This window comes from Pongo pygmaeus, chromosome 2 (assembly GCF_028885625.2).
Source record: "Pongo pygmaeus isolate AG05252 chromosome 2, NHGRI_mPonPyg2-v2.0_pri, whole genome shotgun sequence".
NCBI lineage: Eukaryota > Metazoa > Chordata > Mammalia > Primates > Hominidae > Pongo > Pongo pygmaeus.
Window position 1 is genome coordinate 142,662,770 of NC_085930.1, and position 22,810 is coordinate 142,685,579.

General features: G+C 46.5%; 1 protein-coding gene across 1 annotated transcript in view; it reads right to left on the reverse strand.

Annotated features, from left to right (window-relative positions):
• The window catches only part of SLCO2A1 (solute carrier organic anion transporter family member 2A1), a 97,413-nt gene that overhangs the window by 57,620 nt on the left and 16,983 nt on the right, over window positions 1–22,810 (reverse strand). The gene's annotated exons all lie outside the window — the stretch shown is intronic.

A 22,810-nucleotide genomic window follows, 5' to 3' on the forward strand; every position in this document is an offset into this window, starting at 1 on the left:
AATTATTGAAATCTTTCATCCACTCATACTCTCCCTCCTTCTTCAGTTTTTTGTCATTGATTTTTCTCCTTTTTCTTCACTAGTTTCATTATAATGAAGGTGTCAGAGAGGAGGGGAGACAAATGTGTTCAGTCAGCAATCTTGAATCATAAACCAATCTATTTCCTGGTGCTAAACCTAGCAGACAAATCATTCTGTCTCCAGTTTTTCAATGGGAAAAAGAAAGGCTTCAAGAAATATGTACTTGTCAGTGGACTAGGCTGTCAAACCAAAAAATATACCAAACCCTTCCTCTCCTCCCACTACACTCGTGAGTCCTGATACCACCTTTACTTGACTAAGTCTTCCAAAATGCCTGGTGTGTCTCCAACAGATGGCAGGTGGCCTGAGAGTGGTGCTGGCTCTGGGTGTATGCCCATCTCCACTTCTCCATTGCACTGTCTCCATTCACACAACTCATTCTTGGTCCTGGCTGGCAGTTCTCCTCACCTGGGAGGTGAGGCTTGGGGCTTAAGAGGCCAATAAGGATAAAGAAGTGAACTCAGAAGGGTGACTCCTGGCTGCTTCCCAGTGTCATCAGACATGCAGGCATCTGGCCAAGCATAGTGGCTCACTTCTGTAATCCCAGCACTTTGAGAGGCTGAAGCGGGCAGACCACCTGAGGTCAGGAGTTCAAGACCAGCCTCGCCAACATGGTAAAACCCCATCTCTACTAAAAATACAAAAATTAGCCAGGTGTGGTGGCAAGGGCCTGTAATACCAGCTACTCAGGAAGCTGAGGCAGGAGAATCGCTTAAACCTGGGAGGCAGAGACTGCAGTGAGCCAAGATCGCACCACAGCACTCCAGCCCGGGTGACAGAGCAAGACTCCATCTCAAAAAAACAAAACAAAACAAAACAAAGAAACAAAACAAACAAAAAACAAAACTGCAGGCATGTGAAGGTGGGCAGGCTTCTAGGTTGGCTCCTCTGAGGTGCATCTGAAAGACCCTCGGAGCTGAAGCAGGGAGTAGCATCCTTCTCCCTGCCCCCAACCCCTAAAATGAAGGAAGCAAAGCAAGAGTCCAATGCATTCTAGAATAAAAGCCCTCCATCAGCCGTTGGCCTGCTCACCCCTCCTGTCCCTTCTGCAGGGTGTGGCTGTGAATCTAAACCATGGCCCAATGCCCCAAAGGGGAATGACTCTTTCAAGAAGTGATTCAGGAAATCCAATATTTTCCCAGGCAGGAAGAATGCCTGCACAAGATAAAGTTCAGAGATTTAAAATAGCCAGCCTGGGGTCAAAGTTGGTGATATTCCTCATAGCAACGACAAAAGGTATCTTTAGTATTATTCATTTTATTATGAATTAGAAAAAGCCTTTGATAAGACATGGTCCTGTGGGTCATTGGAGATATAAAAATCAGAACAATCTAGGAAGAAACACATAGATTTCCATCATAGCTTCCTTGTTCCTTAAGAGGGGAGTGGCCAGGCTGTGGAGCTGGGCCTGAGACCCTGCCTGGAAGGGGAGGCTGCAGGGGGCCGGAGGAGCCAGGCCTCCAACAGATCTCTCACTGCTCAGTGTAACTCTTCCCCTTTCTTCTCTCCAGGGTCCCCTTGCCAGACTTTACTGCCCACAAAGTTAACCTTACTGTTTGGCAGAGTTCCCCAATATGACTGAGCAAAGGCACCCTCTGAGGCCTGTGAGAACAGCTTCTAGGAGGACTGGCACATCTGTCCTCAGTGGAGGCCATAGGAAACCACAACAGGCACAGAGAAGCAAACTGCAAGGTGGATTCTCTTTCCACCTTTAACACTGCCTGGGGAACCCTGGTTAAGGGAACTCTGAGCAAAGCCCTGACTGAATCGGACTTGGCCAGGATCTCTTGACCACTTTTTTAGTTTAGTACACTCAACTTCAACAAAAATCACTTGAAGGTCATCATATAAGATACAATTTAAATGGACACTGGAAATCCCAATCTGCATAATTCTGTAGTGTTTGTTGTTATTTTGTATTTTTGCACCTCATGTTATTATGAGCTTAAAAAAGCCTTTGATAAGACAGGCTCCTGGGGGCCCTTGAAAGGACAAAGGTCAGGATAATCTGAAAAAGAAACAGATTTCTACTGCAGGGGCATTGTTTGAAGGAAGATAGAGCACAAGAAAGGGAGGTAGACAAACTTCTTAGCTCCTAATAACACCAGTCATCCTAAAAAGCTTTGTATTGTGGTTGTGATAGGGTCAGGAGGCAGAAAAATTCCAGGCAGGCAGAAGAGGGCAGGTCTCTGGCGAGGGCTCCACCCTCAAGCCTGGAGCTGTGGCCCAAAGTGAAAACTCACATTCCTGTTTTCCGGCTTGAATGTTGCCTTTTCCATAACCACCCATGGCCCGCCCTGCACCCCCATCCTGAGCCCATAAAAACCCCAGGCTCTGCCAGCAGAGGGAGGAGAAACAGCTGGACATCAGAGACTACGGCTGGATGTTGGACAGAAGCATCTTGACTTCAGAGGGACAGTTTGACAGCGTAGCTTTGGAAAGGTGTCCGTCCAGGGACAGCTGGACTCCAGGGAAGATTACCTTCCTGTTCCCTTTTCAGCTCCCCTTCCAGCTGAGCCACTTTCGTTGGCTGTTAAATCCCCTGCATTTACCATCTTCAATCCATTCGTGCAACCTTATTCATCTTGGATGCCAGACAAGAATTCAGATGTCATGAGTGTGGGTGCAAAAGGCTGTCACACTGACCCTCCACTAAGCTGTGAACACTTAAGCCGTCCACGGACGGGCTAAAAGGGCACTGTAACATTCCTTCTGGGGCTTCAGTGGCCATGGGCACCCCACCTCCAGATGCTGCCATGGGGCCCACAAGGAGTTTTGCTCCCACTGGAGCCCAAAAGCACTAGCCCCAGCTCTTGCACCCGCTGACCTGTGCTCCCCCTCCACAAGGAGTAGAACACAGTGGACTTGAGTGAGTGGAATTCATCCTTGCCACTGCCGAAGCGACCAGCTAGGTCCAGTGCCTGTGCACTCCAGTTCCCACCTGTGAAGGGGTAAGGGAAATACCCTGCTTCAGTTGTTTTGTGTTGTGTTTCTTTTCTAATGGTGCCCTGTTCAAAGCTCAGTAGTAGGAATGGAGCATGTGGATAGCTGGAGTGGTGAGGTCTGTGAAAGAAGGTGAAAGGGAAGCTCACAAGTGAAAGATTGCCCCACGGCAGGGGGCCAGGGGTCTGGGCTTTAGATACCATAGATTGAAAAAATATTCTGGAAGAGATGAAACATAAGCATGTGAGACAAGATGAATTTTCCAGGTCAGCTGGAAGCCTGGTTTCCCAGGAAAAAAAAAAAAAAAACACTTCAAAACATAATTATCACGGATATTTATGTAAATATGTGTCCAATTTCTTCTTTAGAAATTCTCCAATTAATTTTTTTTTTTAAGCCAGAAACATTTTCATCAAGTGCCATCTTGTCTTTCTGGGAACTTGGCAGTAATTTGTTAGGTTGAAAAGAACCTGCTTTTCATCCATTTATGGCAGGAATAGGACATTCAGACCTATTAGATATTATTCAAACATCCATATGGAAACTTTACTATGTTATATTCTTCCTACTCTTCGTTCTAATAATAGGATGGGATATCAATATTTTTTCTTGCATCCTGGAAGAGTTTGAAGATTAAGCCCTTCTCTTCCTGCCTTCAAGGAAAGAGAAGCTAGTTTTTCAGAGTGAGAAAGTGGGGCTTGAGCACGTGGTATCAGAAGAGCTAGGATCTTAGGAGCTGACCCCAAGGAATCCAGTCAGGAAAGGAGGGGCCCTGCAGTCCAAGAAGGCTGGGTGGTGGCTGCAGGGAAGCATGGGGGGCATTTATTTTCTTCACATCAACTCATTGATTTATTTATTTCTGTCTCCCCACTTGTCACTCTTGGTCACTCTGTATTTTCTGTGTCTGGCTGACTATCTGGGATATAATAAATGTTTAATAAATATTTGCTGAATAAAGTTAATCCTCATATCAGCCCTGAGAGGTACATGTGATCCCTTTTGTTTACAGTTGAGGACACTGAGGCTCAGGGCAGAGTTGGCAAATAGTAGCAGGCTACTGATGCCAAATCAATCACCTTGCTCCACCATGCTGCCTGGGGTGAGCGGGAATGTGCTACCGAATTGTTTTTACCAAGACTGCCAGTTATCTGAGTGCCACATCCAGTGGGCCCTCCAACAATGGCTTTACCTTGTTGAATGTCACATTCAACATACCTGCAGAAGGGGAATGTTCTGCAGGGTTCCTCTTGCCATTTGTGATGTCACTTGCTGTCCCCATGTTCTAGCTCTGTCTCTCTGACTGTTCCTTCTCTGAAATCCTTGAGGCAGCCCTCTTCCTTCTCCCTACCTGATGTTGATGGTGTCTGGGTTCTGTCATTAGCCCTGTGCCCAACTTCCCCCATGTATCCCATGGGCACCCTGCTCATGCACCCTTGGGGGGATCCTGGGCTTCACACTGAAGTCTTCCAGGCCTTGTATCAAACTGCATCTTACACATTTCAACTCTGACTTCCCCTCAGTTCCTCAAATCCATGCCCCCAACCATTGTTGGGACCTCACACTGTCTCCTCCCCATTCCAGTTCTTGCCCTGCTTCTTCCAACTCCAAACCAAGTTCCACGTCCACTCTGCACGCTCCACCTGCTTGGCCACCTCCAGTCCAGGTCCCAGTCAGCTCTCATCTGGCCAACTATCATGACTTCCTACCCGTTTCTTACACCCACTCTTTTCTTCTGATCTATTCTTTAACCAACTGCCAGAGTAATCTTTCAAGAACTTTACTGATGTATAACACTCATCTTTTAAAAATGCATAAATCATAAGAGTACAGCTTGAAACATTTCACAAGCTAGGTGCACCCGAGGGACTGGTACCCAGATCAAGAAAGAGATCATCATCGGCTTCCCAGAAACCCCTAGAGCCCCTCTCAGTCACCACACACCTCCACTTCCAGGGGAGCCAGTCTTTTGACTTCTAACAGCAAAGATGAGTTTGCCTGTTTTGTACTTTATATAAATAGAATCATATAGTATGTCAGCATGATCTTCAAAAATGGAGATCAGAGCCTGTCACAGCCCTGTAAAAATCCTCCAATGGATTCCCCCCACCTCAGATTAAAATTCAGGCAAAGCACCCCTACTCCTCCCCCTGTCGCTGAGCTCCCCACCACCATGGCCGCCTCTCCGTACCAAGCTACCTACATCATTGCTTGAAAATAAGCAGTAGAAATCTGTAGCTGAGTGGAAAATGCACGGCCCTCCTCAGGTGATGTTTTGTCTCAGAGTCTTTGTGGGTAGGGGCCATCCCCACTGCCTGGGGTGAGCTTCTACTTATCCGTCTTCCTGGTAGTAAAGAATGTCCCTCCTGTTACTCGGTCTGTATTGTTCCTTCAGGGCACTGAGCCCAGATTGCAATTACAACCACCATGAGTGCTTAGGGCCCCATATCAATTCTGTCACCCAGGACACACCTGTTGTGCCAGCAAGGCAGAGGGAAATGACCAAAGAAGCAGGGAGTAATCTTCTTCACAAACAATGACGAATGATTTCAGAAGAAAAGAATAAATGTCAGCGAATGACCCCACTGGTTACCTAGGCACTCATATGCCATAAGCGAGTGAATATAAAATTAACAAATTGGGTTGTAAATTCATTGTAGAAACAGGTATTTTCCTTCTATTGTATCCATTTATCTCCCCCCAAATTTCTGCAGCCCTTGTTGATATTTTAGGGCCAGCTCCATACCAGAGCTCCCAATACAACCATCTCCATTTGGAGAATTGGAGCCAGTTTTGACTCTTGGCCTTTTCAAGGTTTTTCTGTAGCAGGCAAGAGACTGGAGACTCACTCCTCTTTGCAATGAGGAGGAGAGGGCGTCCTTGGGGCTGGTGGTGAACAGCCCGAGGAGGTTTCATCAAGAACAAGTTAGTGCCCTGGCAGGATGGGGAAGGAGCCCTCATCTGGGGGAACCTCTGCCTGGGGGTGGCCTAGGCCCATCCACCACCTTTGGCAGCAGCCACTCCAAGAAGACCTCGCAACAAACCACAACACACTCAGCCTGTTCAAAGCCACAGTGGGGGTCTAAGAACAAAGCTTCAAGAGTCTGTAATCAGACCCAAAACAACAGATGCTTAGAAGCAGGGCGGGCAGGCTGCCCACTCCATGAGAGCAGAAGGTAGGATGGATGTGCATGGACACCTGTCGGCTCTCCCCAGTGCTCCGCTCTGACAGTGGAGTTGCTCCTGAGGCTACGGCATTCCGGAGTCACACATGCTACAGACAGGCTAGCTTAGCCTCCCGCTGAACCTCATGACACTGGCAGAGGCGGTGGCTCCCCTGTAACAGCCTGCTGCTGACAGACACACCTTCTGGCATGGGAACATTTCCACACCCCAGTCTGGTCACCCTGGCATTCCCCTGCCTGCTGAGAGATCTGGGATTCATGACCACAGGCTGTCTTCCAAGACCTCATCATTCCAAAAGTGATGACCAGCCCCCTGAAAACTGCGTCCCGTATACAGCAAGTCTTTGGCAGCCAGGATAAAGTGGTCAAATAAACAAAAGAAAAACCCAGTGTGCAACACAGTAGGTTCCCTCCACACAGGAAAATTGCACACTTCTATGGTCACTCGTCCCAGTTTTTCTGGTGGCAGGTAGAAGTATGGCAGCAGGAGAAGGCTTTGTCCAACATTCAAATCTCTCTGTCCTATAGGATACTTCCAGAGAAAGTCCTCCCTAAGTGCTAAGCTCTGAGCACAATTCCAGATTCCACTTGACCTCCTGTGGATCATAAGAGGGTCACATAACCCACTGTCTTGGCTTACCAATGATCAAGAACAAAGTACCAAAGACACAGACCTGAAGGGCCGCATCTCCTGGAGATGTCCGTCCTCACCACACCCTGGGGATCTCCACTTCCCTCCCCAGAGTGCCTCTCACCTCCAGCCCCGAAAGCCGCCCCAGCACTCTTTGCTATGATCCCCACGACTGGTCTCACACCTCTCTCCACCCTACTCCCTCTGCCTCTGCAACTCAAAGCAAAATGCTGAGGACATTCTCCGCCCCCAGTCTCCTTGCTAGGTATCACAGGTCAAATCATGCCTCCCATAAAGATATGTGGCGGGTTTAACCCCCGGTACTCATGAATGTGACATTATTTGGAAATAATAGGGTTTTCACAGTTGTAATCAAGTTAACATGAGACCATGCTGAAATCAAGTGGGCTCTAATCCATTGCCTGGCATTCTTACAAAAAGAGGAAATTTGGATACAAAGACACACAGGGAAGAATACCATTTGACAATCGAGGCAGAAGCTGGAGTGGGGTGTCTGCAAGCCAAGGAACACCACAAGTTTCCAACAACTGTTAGAAGTGAGGAGAGAGTCCTGGAATGAGTTCCCCCTCAGAAGGAACCAACTCTGCCAACACCTTGCCTTGTACCTCGAGTCTCCAGAACTGTGAGAGAATATGTCTCTGTTGTTTTAAGCCACCAAGTTTGTGGTATTTTTTAAATGGCAGCTCTAAGAAATGAATACCTTGGCCAGAGGTTTGGCCTGAAGGCAAGGGTAAGGGCATGAGCTTTGTTGAGAGACCTGAATTTGATTCTTGACTTTGCCCAGTATTACAGACCGTAAAATGACGGGCAAGTTACACTATTTATGTTAAGCTTCAGTATTCTCACGTGTGAGGTGGTAATAACAGTAGTGACTGTCTAGGAGTGTTTGGAGACATTGTAAAGCCCTAGCTCACAGCCTTGCTCACAGTGCCGGGGAGGTGCTGGCTGTCTTATGCCAGGGATCGCTCATCAGAAAACCTGCCTTCAGCAAGAGCCGCCTCCTGCTCTATACGGGCAGGCTCCAGGAGGTGCACAGCTGCAGCAGGAGACATGCCATGGGATCCCCTTGGTTCCGTGGCAGAATCCTGTCCCTTCCAGCACAGACTTCCCGTTTCATCTTTCCTAGGCCCACCACACATTTCCTCCTCCAGCTCTGGGGAGAGTCTGCTCATCCTTTTCTGGCTCTCAGGTGACTTAGGAAGCAGTCACTTTATTTTTAAATTCTTCAAGTCCCTCCAAATTTGCTCGCTATTTCCTTAATTCATTTGTTACTCAGTTAGTGTCTGCTGGGGACAGACATGGGGACAGCCAGGCCTCCTGTGCCTGCTGCCCATGTCCTGCCTCCCCCTGCTCCCACCCCTTGACCTGTCTTGCCTTTGGGCTCCACTCCCCTGTCTGGGCATCCTCTTTTCTCATTCCCAGGCCCTTCTGTCCACATTGGCCTTTTGTCCCCACCTGGAGGGTTCTGACTGTTCATGTCCCGTGAGCATCTTCCTCAAATGCACAGACCTCTCCTCTGTGTGAGCCATGTAGCTACAGGAAGCCCACACAAACTGAAGGGGGCCTTCCTTTTCCCCATAAGTCAAACCTTTTCCTCTCCTTCCTCTCGAAGCTGTCGTGCAGAATGGCGCCCTGCCTTCTCTGCTGATGGCAAATTCTTGTAACCACCGGAGTGGGTCTACAGACATTTCTCCACCGACCAGTGAATGGCTAGTCACCGATTCTTCCAGATCCTATAAAGGACAAGGCTCCAGAATGATTTGCTTTTCCAGACTCATTCTAAACCTGTGCCTCCCAGCACACATCCCTGGAAGAGGCCTCTTCCCCTGGCATGGCCGGCTCAGGAAGGCGGTGGCAGATGTCACACTGACGTTTTGCCATACCTCCATATCTGGATCCTGACTCCTTGTGTATTCTATCCCTCTGCCTAGAGCACTCTCTTGCCCCTCTCTGGCCTTCTTGCCAGTCCTAGCTCTGACTCTGTTGGAACACCGCCTCACCAGGACGCCTTTCCTGATCCCTTCTCTAGGTTACTCCTCGGCTTACAGGCTCCCCCAGGGACCTGCGAGCCTCTGTCTACCATCACACCTGCGATTCCAGGCCAGCCGTGGCTTACATGGAGATACACTCCTGAAGATCGCAGTTCAAAACACACACTGTTCAAGACTTATCAGGAAATGGATGCTGGGTCTCCCTGTGATGACTGAAATGGTGCTTTCCTCTGGCAACGATGCACACAGTTTACAATTCCCCTGGCCTGCCAGCTTGGAGACATTTTATCAGGGGCTGTGTGTGAGTATGGGTGGGTGTACTATTGCTAATTTTGCCCAGAAGGAACATTTGAAATTATATGGTAAGCAAATATTTATTGATTATTATTCTAGACCAAGCACATTCACGGGAGACCAAGGGCTGAGCAGGGCTGCCTCCCCCAGCCCCCCAGGGGCATACTATTACTAAGATGAGGCACATGCACAAAATAGTGACAGCTACTCTCAGGGTGATATGGCAGATGCCAAGGAGCGGTACAAGTAGTGGTGTCAGAGGGGCTCAGAACACAGGAAGATGAGGAGAGATCCCTGGAAAAGTGAGGCTGGAGCTGGGGTTTTGAAGATGAGGAGAATTTCAGAAAGTGGGTAGGAAAAAAGGGGTCATCCCTAGTCCTAGGAGACGAGATGAGGAGTGGAAAAATGTAAGGGTGATTAGAGATCTGAAAAAGATCGAGTTAGTCTGAGACAGTTCCAGGTAGGTGAGAAGAGAAAACCGAGTCAGAAAAAGAGTTAGTACCTGAGAGAAGCTACAGAATTTTATCTCTATCTGGCCATCACCAAAGACTTCTGAGCAGAGATAATGCATGTCAAACACTTTAGAAAGAGGAATCTGTCACAGGCTAGAGGCACAGAGGCCACGCAAGGTCTTGGGACAAGGCAGAAAAAAAAAAAAAAAAACCCTCCAGTCAGGCGGTGGCAGTGGCCAGGGGACAGCAGCGGGAGAGACACTGAGGGGAGGCAATGGCCTATGACTAGGAGATGTGGGGGATGACGAGTGCATATCTGAGTCCAAGAGAAGGGAGGTTGACATCAGGGAAGCAAGGAACTCAAGGTGCCAGGGGGAGCCGGGCGAGTGCGGGGAGGCAGCTTGAGGCCGTGGGGCTGGGAGACCAAGTAGAGATGTCCAGGGAGGCACTGGGAGTGTGGGAGCAGATGCAGATGCAGTCAGGCCAGGGACACAGGTCTGAGTGGTCCAGTCTTCAATTCCACAGAGAGGAGGTCACTGAGGAGAGGAGTCAGGGAAGTAGGGATGGGGGTGCATACAGCAAAGGGAAAAGGGCCGATGGGAGGTGTTGAGGGAGAAGCTAGGCACTTTCTGACTACCTAGGGCAATAAGACCAGTTCTCTCCAGCCTTGTAAACAGATTGTGACAATTTGAGTCACACACCTGAGGAAGGCGGTGCAGGGAGCTGACTAGCAGGAGCATTAGGAATAGATCACTGGGTTTCAGCCTAAGGAAACTCTAACTCTAGGGAAACTAACTCTAGGAAAAGGTGGCCTCACTTCTGCCAACTATTCAACCTCACACCCTGGAGAAAAGATAAGGTCCCTTCTGGTGCACATGGAATCCAAGACCAATCCCCAATTTAAAATGGCAACCCAGTCGCAACATTTGGGATTTTGAAATAAACTCCCCTTGGGCTTTACACAATGTTGGAGCTCCCTGAGCCAGACTGTAGCTAAGGAAAATGTCTTGTCTTATTATGTCTGCTACCTTTTGCTTCTGCTCCCCGAGACCAGAGCTTCGTGCCTTGTTAAACTCTGCACATCTGCACATTTCCCTTGCTAAGATGGAGGGCTTGCCTGAAATACAGCCACAAGGATACCTGTTCCTAACAGAACTTCACTTGCTAAATTAGCAAGAAAGCAGGAGGACAAAGGCCTCATCACTTGGCATATGTTCTAATACATCTGATCTCTGGCTTCTGAGAAAGCAAGGATCTGGAGCCCCACGGGGGCTGTTGGTGGGTGGGTCCACATGGAGTCTTTGGTCTTTTTTTTTTTTTTTCTGAGGCAGAGTCTCGCTGTGTCTTCCAGGCTCGAGTGCAATGGCACGATCTCAGCTCACTGCAACCTCTGTGTTCAAGGGATTCTCCTGCCTCAGCATCCCAAGTAGCTGGGACTACAGACCCACGCCACCGTGCCCAGCTAATTTTTGTATTTTCAGTAGAGGTGGGGTCTCACCATGTTTGGCCAGGCTGGTCTCAAACTCCTGGCCTCAGGTGATCCACCCACCTCAGCCTCCCAAAGTGCTGGGATTACAGATGTGAGCCACCGCATCCAGCCTTGTCTAGTCTTTAGATGGGAGGAGTCTGCTTTACCACTGGAGGCTGCACCAGGACTGGACTTTTCTCAACAGAGGGCTGGCTGCTCCTTCTGTGACCTCACCTCTTTGACTTTTCCCTATGTCTCCCAAGGCATTTTCTCCTCCCTTTCCCCTCTGTTTGCCTTCCCCATCTCTCTACTCCTCAGATCAGCAAAGACAGGGAAAGAGGGTGAGAAACATCTGCAGGGTCTGGGTAAGGAAAGGTGGGAGAAACGGAATGAAAGGTGAGAGTGAGGGGCTTCAGTCAATGCCACAGAAAATACCCAAATCCCTTCTCAGAAAATCTCCCTCAGGTTCCAGGCTGATGTGAGAGAGGAAAGGAAACTGTTACATGCAGAGGTCAAGGCAGGAGATCAAGAGAGGCATGCTTGCTCCTCTCCTATCAGAAAACCATGTTTAGATGATAGCAACAAGAACTTCCTCTCTTCCACCCCACCGCCATGACCCCAGGGAACAAGGCGAGTAGACCACAGCAATCACCACCTTCATGAAAGGGATTGGTCACTCAGGACATCAAGGTCTTCTCTGCACCATGAAATGTTTAGTTAAGGCATGGAAGATAAGGGCAAGAGTAGCCACAAAGGGGACCCCCACCAGCCAATTTCTCAAATTCCTTGCTTACCTACAGTATTTAACTTGAACCTATAAACATCATTAGTGAGAACACTCCTGACTTCAGCCTCCCAAAACATTTGCCATTTCCAAACTATCTGGGGGCAAAAAGACAGAAATGGAACTCAGCCTAGCACAGCAAGCCTGTGTGCTGTGAGCACTCCTACAGACTCTCCAAATTCCAATATGTGGTGGTCTCTCCTTGCTGAGAAGGCTGTGTCCTCAGCACCCTCCTGCCTCCTGGCCCAAGGGTTCTCAGGGACTGAGGTTCACAGCCCTCAGCTTTTGCCCCAGGCCACAGCAGAAAGCTCTGGGAGGCCTTCCCTGGTAAACCTAGGATGCTCCTGAAGTTCCTCCCATCAATGACAGCTCCTACATTAGAAGCTCATGTTCCCTGGCAACCATTTGAGTTGAATATCCATTACTTCCCACCAATCACTTTAATGAATAACTTGGCCACCAGAATATCACAGCCACCTCAGTGAGTGCTGCATATGAATCACTGTCCTGAGATGTGTTTGCCTCAGAGCAGCTGTTCTTGAACTTTAGGGTATATTAGAATTACCTAGAGGGCTTGTTGGAACAGTTTTCTGGGCCCCACCTCCAGTTTTTCATTCAGTAGGTCTGGGATGGAGCCCAAGAATTTGCATTTATAATAAACTCTCATGTGATGCTAACACTGCTACTCCAGGCACCGTACTTTAAGAACAACCACCTTAGACTCAAGTAGGTCTTCCTGAGCTCTAACCTAAATCTTTCCTTGTTGATAACTCTTTCTTGGAAACAAGGCTAAACCTCTTGTGCAAATCTATTGCATAAAACAGGGCAGCTAAAAAAAAAAGTCTTTCTCTGGGGTAAAATTGATTCAATTCCTTTATTTCTCTGTACTCCCCTTGGCCATCTGCCCATCTGGGCATGGGAACTCCACACGGAGGGTCTGGCAGCACTGTCGGTGTGGGCCAGGAACATTCCAGGACTGATCCGCTTCCCAACTACTTTGAACATTCCACTTCCCTCACCTGGAGTTCTCAAAGGCAAGTGCAAGGGAATGTGGTTTCATCATCTACACCTGGTTTGTTTTGGCTGGGACTTCTACCTGTAGGTTTCAAGACTCCTGAATGAAATCATCAATAAGCATCTTTAGATGAGGAAAGATTAGCTAAGCAAACACTTGACACCTACCAGTTGCAGCCCTAGGAGAAGCAGACATGAGCTCACCTACCTTTCCAGCACATGGGTGGATTCACGTCTGCAGCCCAGGGGCCTGTGACCTTAGCAGTAGGTCACAGAACACGTACTGGTAAGCCACATAAGGAACAAACATCTACACACTGGTGATACGCTGGGCGTCTGATCTTTATGGCTCTGGCAGAATTTGTGTATAGGAGAGAAGCAGACCCCTCATGGGATTTTCAAACTGTGGGAAGGCATGGACAGAATGCCCCATTCCAGGTCTGCTTGCCGAAGCTTACTCCAAGCATGCCTTCCTCCTCCCATCAGTGACTTCAACAAAATACCTGTGGCTCCCTGCATCCTCCATTTGGGGTTTCCTATTGCTCAATGATGCTTGCCATTCCTGGAGCCCTTGGCCTGCTGCTGCCACATTGTCCTATACCTGTCTTGAGTGTCACTGCCCTTGGCCCCCATGGCAGTGTTTTTGATGTGGCAACTCAACTAGGCCACAGTCTGCAGTTATTCAAATACCAATCTGGGTGTTGCTGTGAAGGGAGTTTGCAGATGTAATTAAAATACATAATCAGTTGACACTGGGTAAGGGAGATTATCCTAGATAATTTGGGTGGGCCAGACTCAATCAGTTGGAAGGCCTTTAAAGCACAGGTTGAGAGATGGACAGAAGGAGAGAGAGGGAAAAAAAGAGAGAGAAACTCCCCCTGTGTACAGCAGCTTTTGCGCTTGTGAGTTCCAGCCTGACTGGGATCATCCCTTCCTGACTGCCTGCCCTGTGAATTTTGAATCTGCTTAGCCAGCTCCTCAAATTATGTAAGCCAAATTTTGTAATGAATCTCTTCGTGTGTGTGTGTGTGTGTGTGTGTGTGTGTGTGTGTATCTTCTACTGTCTCTGGTTTGGTTGCACCCTGTGTTAGACAAAATAATGGCCTCCCCAAATGTCTACATCCTAATCCCTAGAACCTGTAAATAAATGCCTTACATGAAAAAAGGGATTTTGTATATGTGATTAAGGATTTTAAATTGGGAAATTACCCCGGATTAGCTGGGCGGTCTCAAATTAATCACAAGAGTTTTTTTTTGTTTTGTTTTTGTTTTTGTTTTAGACAGAGTTTTGCTCTTGTCGCCCAGGCTGGAGTGCAATAGCATGATCTCAGCTCACTGCAACCTCCGCCTCCCAGGTTCAGGCAATTCTCCTGCCTCAGCATCCTGAGTAGCTGGGACTACAGTCATGCACCACCATGCCTGGCTAATTTTGTATTTTTAGTAGAGACAGGGTTTCGCCATGTTGGCCAGGCTGGGCTCAAACTCCTGACCTCAGGTGAACCACCCGCCTTGGCCTCCTAAAGTGTTGGGATTACAGGTGTAAGCCACCATGCCCAGCCACAAGGATTCTTAAAATAAGGAGGCAAGAGTCCAAAAAAAAAAAAAAAAAAAAAGGTGAAAAGGAGAGCGATTCAGATGGTGAGATGCTAGTTTTTTTTGAGGATGGAGGAAGGGGCCACAAGCCAAGGAATGTGGGTGACTAGAAAGTGAAAAAGGCCAGGAAACAGAGATCCTTCACTAAAGCCTCCAGAAGGAACACAGCCCCACCAACACCTTAAGAAATCAAGGACTTCCGAACTCCAGAACCATTAGATAATAAATTTGTGTTGTTTAAGCCACTCCATTGTGATAATTTGTTACAGCGGCAATAGGAGACTAACAGCAAATTTGTCAAATTGGGGGCTTTCCAGTGAAGGAAAACAGGCACTTTATAGTTGCCAAGCAAGACTCAGCCATGGAGAAGACAGACGTTTACAGTGGAAAACAATGACCGTGACATTCAGAGAAAAGTATAGAGGGTAGGGCAAGCCCAGCTGGCATGCCAGTCCACCTGTCCAAATCCTTCACACATTTCCTAGGTTTCTTGTAGATTATCAAGATTCCTTGTGCATTCTATATATTCGTCCCTAGTCAGTTTTAGACATTGCAAACATCTCACATTCTGGCATTCTTTTTGCTTTAAACACTCTTATTTTAAACATTCTTATCTGTTATTAAAGTAGATAAATCATCTTTCTTTAGCTGGCATTCTTCTGTTATATCTTCTTCTGTTTCTTGATTTTCAATCTTTCTGTGTCATATTGTTTTAGATGTCTCTTTTAAAGAGCATATAACTAGATTTTATCTCTATTTTTTATCCAATCTGAGATGCTGTAGCTTTGAAATAATGAGTAGTCCATTTTCATGTATTATAATTTTTTTTTTTTTTTTTTTAGATGGAGTCTCACTCTGTTGCCCAGGCTGGAGTGCAGTGGTGCAATCTCGGCTCACTGCAAGCTCCGCCTCCTGGTTTCACGCCATTCTCCTGTCTCAGCCTCCCGAGTAGCTGGGACTACAGGCGCCTGCCACCACACCTGGTTAATTTTTTGTATTTTTAGTAGAAACGGGGTTTCACCATGTTAGCCAGGATGGTCTCGATCTCCTGACCTCGTGATCCACCCGCCTCGGCCTCCCGAAGTGGTAGGATTACAGGCGTGAGCCACCGTGCCCGGCCCATGTATTATAATTTTTGATAAATCTAGATTTGTATCAACCTGATTATATTTATATTGTGTTCCTATTTACCATGAAGTTTATTTTTGGCTGTTTATTTTATTTATTTATTTATTTTTTACCATTTCCCCCCTCCTTTTCTAGGCTTTTGTTGTTTAATTAGGTTTCTTTATTCTTTACTCTCTTTTGTTTTAGAAGGTATATTCAATGTCTTTTGTCTTAATGATTACCCACATATTTTAAAAATTGTGATAAAATGTGTGTAACACAAAACTTGCCACCTTACCCTTTTTTATTAATATTATTTTTTGAGACAGAGTCTTGCCTGGGCTGGAGTGCAGTGGTGCAATCATGGCTAAAAGCATCCTTGACCTCCAAGGCTCAAGCAATCCTCCCACCTCAGCTGGCACAGGCCACCATGCCTGGCTAATTTTTTTATTTCTATTTTTTTTAATTTTTTGTGGAGATAAGGTCTCACTTTGTTGCCCAGGCTGGTCTCAAAATTCTGGGCTTAAGCAATCTTCCTGCCTCAGCCTCCCAAAGTGCTGGGATTACAGGCATAAGCCACCACTGCCCAGCCTATCTCAAGTTCAGTGGCATTAAGTACATTCACGTGTTGTGCGACCATCACCATCATCCATTTCTAGAGCTCTTTTCATCTTGCAAAACTGAGACTCTATACCTCTTGAACAATAACTCCCCATTTCCCCTTACCCCTAGCTCCTGGCAACCACCATTCTGTTTTCTGTCTCTATGAATTTTACTATTCTAGGTATCTCATGTAAATGGAATCATACAGTATTTTGTCTTTCTGTGACTGGCTTATTTCATTTAGAGTAATGTTGTCAAGTTTCATCCATATTGTAGCATGTGTCAGAATTTCCTTTCTTTTTAAGGCTGAATAATATTCCATTGTATGTATATACACATTTTGTTTACCCATTTATCTATTGATGGACATCTGGGTTGTGTCCACCTTTTGGCTATCGTGAATGGTGCTGCTAGAAACATAACTGCACAAATATCTCTTTGAGACCCTGCTTTCAATGTTTTTGGATATATACCCAGAAGCAAAACTGCTAGATCTATCATGACTCTACTTTTAATTTGTTCAGGAACTGCCATACTGTTTTCCACAGCAGCTGTATCATTTTACATTCCCACCAATAGTGCACAAGGGTTCCAATTTCTCTCCATCCTCAAAAACACTTGTTATATTCTGTTTTGTTTTTTATAGTAGCCATCCTAATGGGTGTGATGTCACATTGTGGTTTTGATTTGTATTTCCCTAATGATTTGCAATGTTGAGCATCTTTTCATGTGCCTTTTGGCCACTTGTGTATCATTTTTAGAGAAATTTCTATTCAAGTCCTTTGCCAATTTTTAAATTGGGTTTGTTGTTGTTGAGTTGTAAGAACTCTTTATATATTCTGGATATTCATCTTTCATCAGATATATGATTTGCAAACATTTTCTCCCATTCTGTAGATTGCCTTCTCATTCTCTTGATTGTGTCACTTGATGCACAGAAGTTTTAAATTTTGATGTAATACAATTTATCTATTTTAACTTTTGTTGCCTGTACTTTCAGTATCATATCCAAGAAATCCTTGCCAAATCCAATGGTATAAATCTTTCCCTGTGTTTTCCTCTAAGAGTTTTATAGTTTTAGGTCTTACATTTAGATCTTTTATTCATTTGAAGTTAATTTCTATATAGGGCATAAGGTAAGCATCACTATACCATACGGATGGCATAAATTCTGTTTCCGATTCTATGTGATATAGCCTTGGGGTTTTAGTTTCTCAGAGAAATTTTTTTACCCAGACATCTTGTTAGAGACAAACCCCTGCTGACTCTGGAGTAGTGGGCAGGGTTTTATTAGTTCCCTTTTCACCAAGGCACCTAGTTTTATGAAGGGGTCTGAGTTTCAACTCCCCAATCATCTTTGGGTACCTGTATGAGTACTACATTCCGGCATTCATTAGGAGTTCCTTTAGCATCTCTTTACTGGTCTAATCACACCACACATATTTCTTCCTTATTCCTTGTGCAGGGTCAACTGATGTCCTTATTGTTCCTGTGTTCAATTCATTCTTCATGTCTTTCACCTAAAGATTTCACTTTCTTTCTTGCAAGTTCTGCCATGTATTTAACTCTCTGGTGCTGTTCTATTTTATGTGGTGTTTGTAGTAGGAGGGATTCCATGTGAACCTGTCATGTTGATGGAAACCATAATTCACAATAGCTGCTTATGGTTCATCTTACCCCACCTAACCACAGCCTTTGGAAGGAAGATAGGGACCTTGTCTGATTCACAGTCGTGTTCCCCATATGGAGGTTCTGTATGAGAACCATGAAGGTGACTTGTTAAAATTCAGTCCATGACCCCAGATGCATTAAATATAATCCAGTTATGTCTCTACCCCATTCTCTCTCACAAAACCAAATCCTTTTTGCTCTCATATGATGTGCTTTGTAACTTTGTATTTATTTGTGCTCTGTCCACTGTCTATCTCACTCATATGGGCATAGTTCACTCTGTTTTATTCATTATTGGACCTCCAGTGGTTGATGACAGGAGGTCGATAAGAATAAATGAATGAATAAATGGGTCTCCGGCATCCATCCCAACACCACTCTTGGCCTCAGAATTCAGAAACCCCTGCTGTTTACACTAGTAGAGTTTTACCTTTCAAACAGTGGATGGTCAATAAACTCTCACCAACGACTGGGTGAAAACCCACCCAGGAATGTCCTCTACCTCCTCCCAGGCAGCAAACCCCAGGCTCAGGAACAAACCCCTAGTTAGCACCTAGCAGATCCCATCCTGGCTTCTGTCCTCACCACCTCACCCTCAGGCCTACTCTTCCTACATGGCAAGGAGCCAATCAGATACATTTGTTCTCTAAGATGTTTGGCCAAACCTTAGGGCTGAATTCCTACCCTCTGAGCCAGCCCCTGGGAGTGGGCACCAGAAGAGCAGAGAGAGCAGATTCCTGGACAGAATCACTTCTTGATCTTCCCAGAAAAGGCTCCACATTCTTGCCTCCGTTTAAGACTTCAAGTATTGTTATCTGACTTTGCCTCAATTTCTGGAAAGCCATGACTCAACTGTGACAACAGATGGAAAAATGCAGTGGGAACAGTGATGGCACTGCAGGGGTCAGTCCTTCTAAACAACCCCATCCTCTTGGCTGCAATCCCAGCTGCATCCTTGGTCCACCCTCAGGTAATCAGAGAACAGCCACTTCCATCGTACGTCACATTTTACATACTACAATGAGATGTCTTGGTACACCTGCCAAAAGAAGCTGGGGCATGACCACAGACTGTAGGGCTTTTCAATGGATAGATTTTTCTAAGTATAAATACAGGACATGTTTACTTTAGAAAATGGAAAACACTGAAATTCACAAAGACAAAAAACAAAACCATTTATAGGTTTCACACACAGTATAGGCACATGCCCTTCAAGTCTTCTTTCTCTGTATACTGTGATTTTGACAAATTTGGATCATCTCTACATATGCTTATCCATCCTGCCTTCTTTATTTAACATTAGAGAATGAACTCTTCCCCCAAATTTCAACTATTTTCCATAAGACTTTTTAAAAATTGATTTGTATGTATTTTATAGATGGTTATCCCATGATTTATTTATTGACTCTCTGATTGCTGGATATACAAGTCACCTCCTCACTGTAAGTTTCTGAGAAGGTGAGTCATATGATAAAGCATTGTGCAGCTGACTGGGTTTCCATTTATTCTTTCACTTAGAAATCAACAGTTTAAGCCACTTGATTGCCCCACACCCATGAAGGGTGTAAATGCTCATGTGCCATACAGCTGGAGTGTGCGTCTAGGCTCACAACCATGGGTTAGGGAACGTGCAAAGAAAGAGGAAACTGAGGAATGAAGACCTTCAGGACCACCATTGATGAATTTGGCTTGGGAAAATACAACAATAGATATAAATAGGCAGTTCTGCTGTGTCCATTGTTATAAAGCAATCAAACAGCAAAGTCAGGCTCAACAGTCTGTGGTTTGTGGTGAAGTACATAGAGGAAAAAATCTTAAGACGGGGACTCCCAGACAGCCCCAATTCCAGCTCTGTCACTGTGGAATGTGGCAATTCCCATGGGCTGCCTCCCAATGTCCTCCACTATAAAATATGGGCAATGCATACCTCACAGTATGGCAGGGAGGGTTTAGTCAGATAGTGTTTCTGAAAGGACCTACCCTTGTCCATATTATCTCAGTAAATTTGGTACATAATGGGTACTCCCAGCAAGAGGCCTCAAGTGTATTTGCATTCACAACTAAATATCCATACACCACCCTATGTTTCACCACGTGTGTCCTAATGAAATGTGCCCATATTTGTGATAGTAGCTCAGAAAATTATAATTGCTGCTAAAAATGTGTTGGTGCGAAGGGTGGTGTATTAGTCCGTTTCACACTGCTATAAAGATACTACCTGAGACTTGGTAATTTATAAACAAAAGGGATTTCATTGACTCACAGTTCCACATGACTGGGGAGGCCTCAGGAAACTTTCAATCATGGCGGATGGTGAAGGGGAGGCAAGGCATGTCTTCATAAGGCAGCAGGAGAGAGAGAGGGAGAGAGAGCAAGAGCGAGAGTGCAAAGGGGCATCTGCCAAACACCTTAAAGGCATAGATCTCGGCCAGGCGCGGTGGCTTACGCCTGTAATCCCAGCACTTTGGGAGGCCAAGGTGGGCGGATCACGAGGTCAGGACTTCAAGACCAGCCTGATCAACATGGTTAAACCCTGTCTCTACTAAAAAAATACAAAAATTAGCTGGGTGTGGTGGCACGCGCCTGTAATTCCAGCTACTGAAGGGGACTGAGGCAGGAGAATCGCTTGAACCTGGGAGGCGGAGATTGCAGTGAGCCGAGATCACACCACTGCACTCCAGCCTGGGTGACAGAGTAAGACTCTGTCAAAAAAAAAAAAAAGCACTAGATCTCCTGAGAACTCACTCACTATCACAAAAACAGCATGGGGGAAACTGCCCCCATGATCCAATCACCTCCCACCAGGTCCCTCCTCGGACATGTGGGGCTTACAATTCATGATGAGATTTGGGTGGGGACACAGAGTCAAACCATATCAGGTGGGAATTCTAAATATTTGTGATTTTAAGGCAATCAAAACAGGTTTGACTAATGCCCAACCCCAGTCCTTATAAATTTTACACATTTATACATTAAATTTTGTCTGGTTTTTTTTTTTTTTTTTGGTTTTTTTTTTTTTGAGATGGAGTCTCGCTCTGCTGTTGCCCAGGCTGGAGTGCAATGGCGCAATCTCGGCTCACTGCAACCTCCGCCTCCTGGGTTCAAGCAGCTCTCCTGCCTCAGCCTCCCAAGTAGCTGGGATTACAGGTATGCACCACCACGCCCGGCTAATTTTTTTATCTTTAGTAGAGATGGGGTTTCACCATATTGGCTAGGCTGGTCTTGAACTCCTGACCTTGTGATCCGCCCACGTCGGTCTCCCAAAGTGCTGGAATTACAGGCGTGAGCCACTGTGCCAGCCTACACATTAAATTTACACATGGATTCAGTGGGCCCATGATGTGGGAGTCCTGGGACTCTGAGGACTGAAGAAGAAGGAGGCTTGAGCTGCTGTGAGGAAGATCTCAGCTGTGTGGAAGGCAGCATCCTGATATCAATGGCAATTTGAAAATGAAGTTGAGAACCACAGCCCCGTGAGTTCACTTTCCAAGTCAGGGACACGTTCCAAAGGTGGAGTAGGTGCCATATACAAGGCTGGTTCTTCATTAACTTGGACCTGACACATACCACCCTGGTGTATGTGGGGTGCAGCCCTGGAGCACAGGCTGGGATCCGTAAGACCCGTTCCCACTAGCATTGGGTGAGATGCCCTGTGTGAGGGGTCTCTGTTAGCCCTCTGGCAATGAAGCCAGGGAATGTTGTCTCCAGTGAGCCCCTTTTCTACTTCCTCCAGAGAGATGTTGTCCATTTAGAGGCTGAAGGGTGGAGTCAATGACCTGTCTAGGATACTCCATGAAAGCTTCCAAAGTTGGTGAGCAGTGAGAGCTGGGGCATGAGAACAGAGGGAGGCGGGGGTAAGAAGGAGGAGTGTGAGAGATGACGTGGGCATAGATCTGGGGGCTGATGAGGGCATCACAAACTTGCAAGGCCTAGTGCAGGGGGCATCATGGGAGGGTCTCTGCTGGGCCACTTTCCAGCTGCTGCCACAAAGCCTGAGACACTCACATGAGTGGTGACCAGGCTTCCGTCAGTGACCAGAACCAGCCACGAAACCTTTGTGATCTGGGACATCAGGAGTTGGGGGCCACACATGTCCCAGCAATGCCCACCTTCAAAGCCTAGTTTGGCTTTCAGAGGAGGGTGGCCCTGACTACCTGGTTTTCTATTTCAACCCTGCTGAGCAGTCCACAGTTAGAGGGGCTTCTGGGAGAGGGGAGACAGTATTCTACTAGAAATAGTGAAGCAAATGGCCAGGAAGTAATGGGTTCTGCTAGCTTCACTCTGGGGAACACACATGGAAGGGCAGGTCAAGATTTCAGCTCCACACAGGAGAAACCTGGTACATGCCTGGGGTGCTACAATGTTCTGGGTCTGCCTTGTGCTACAGTGAGCTCCCCATCAGAACTCTGCAAGCAGAGGCAAGGACATCAAGAGGATTCCTGCATCTTTGAGCAGATGAGCTTTCTCATCATTGTCTAGTCTGAAAGTCAATAATTCCATAAGCCAGGAAGCACCGTCTTTCAATAGCTCAGCTTTATCATCATTTATATAGATTCTATACAATAAGATGTTGAAAAACACGTAAAAATCATGGCCGGTAATGAAGGTGGGAAGCTAGGTGGGAGGACTTCTACATAGAAACCAGAGAGGGAAATGAGCTCCACCGCTGTGCAGAAGCCCAGCAACTGCCATCCTGGCTCTCACTTGCCTGCTCTCTGGGAGCCCCCATTTTTTCTCCTTATAGGTCCCTAAGGTTCATTTCCATTCTTGGACACCATCCCTGACTCTCCTCGGCACTTCCCCTGCACCACAGTCAGAAGGTGCATGTTTGTTCTTGTAAAATGTCATAGCAAGGGAGGAAGTGAGGTGACCAACTCGTTCCAATTTGCCCACAACTTTCCCAGTTTCAAAACTGAAAGTCTGGTGTCTTAACCCCCTCAGTCCTGGGCAAATGAAGACATTTGGTCACCTTGGG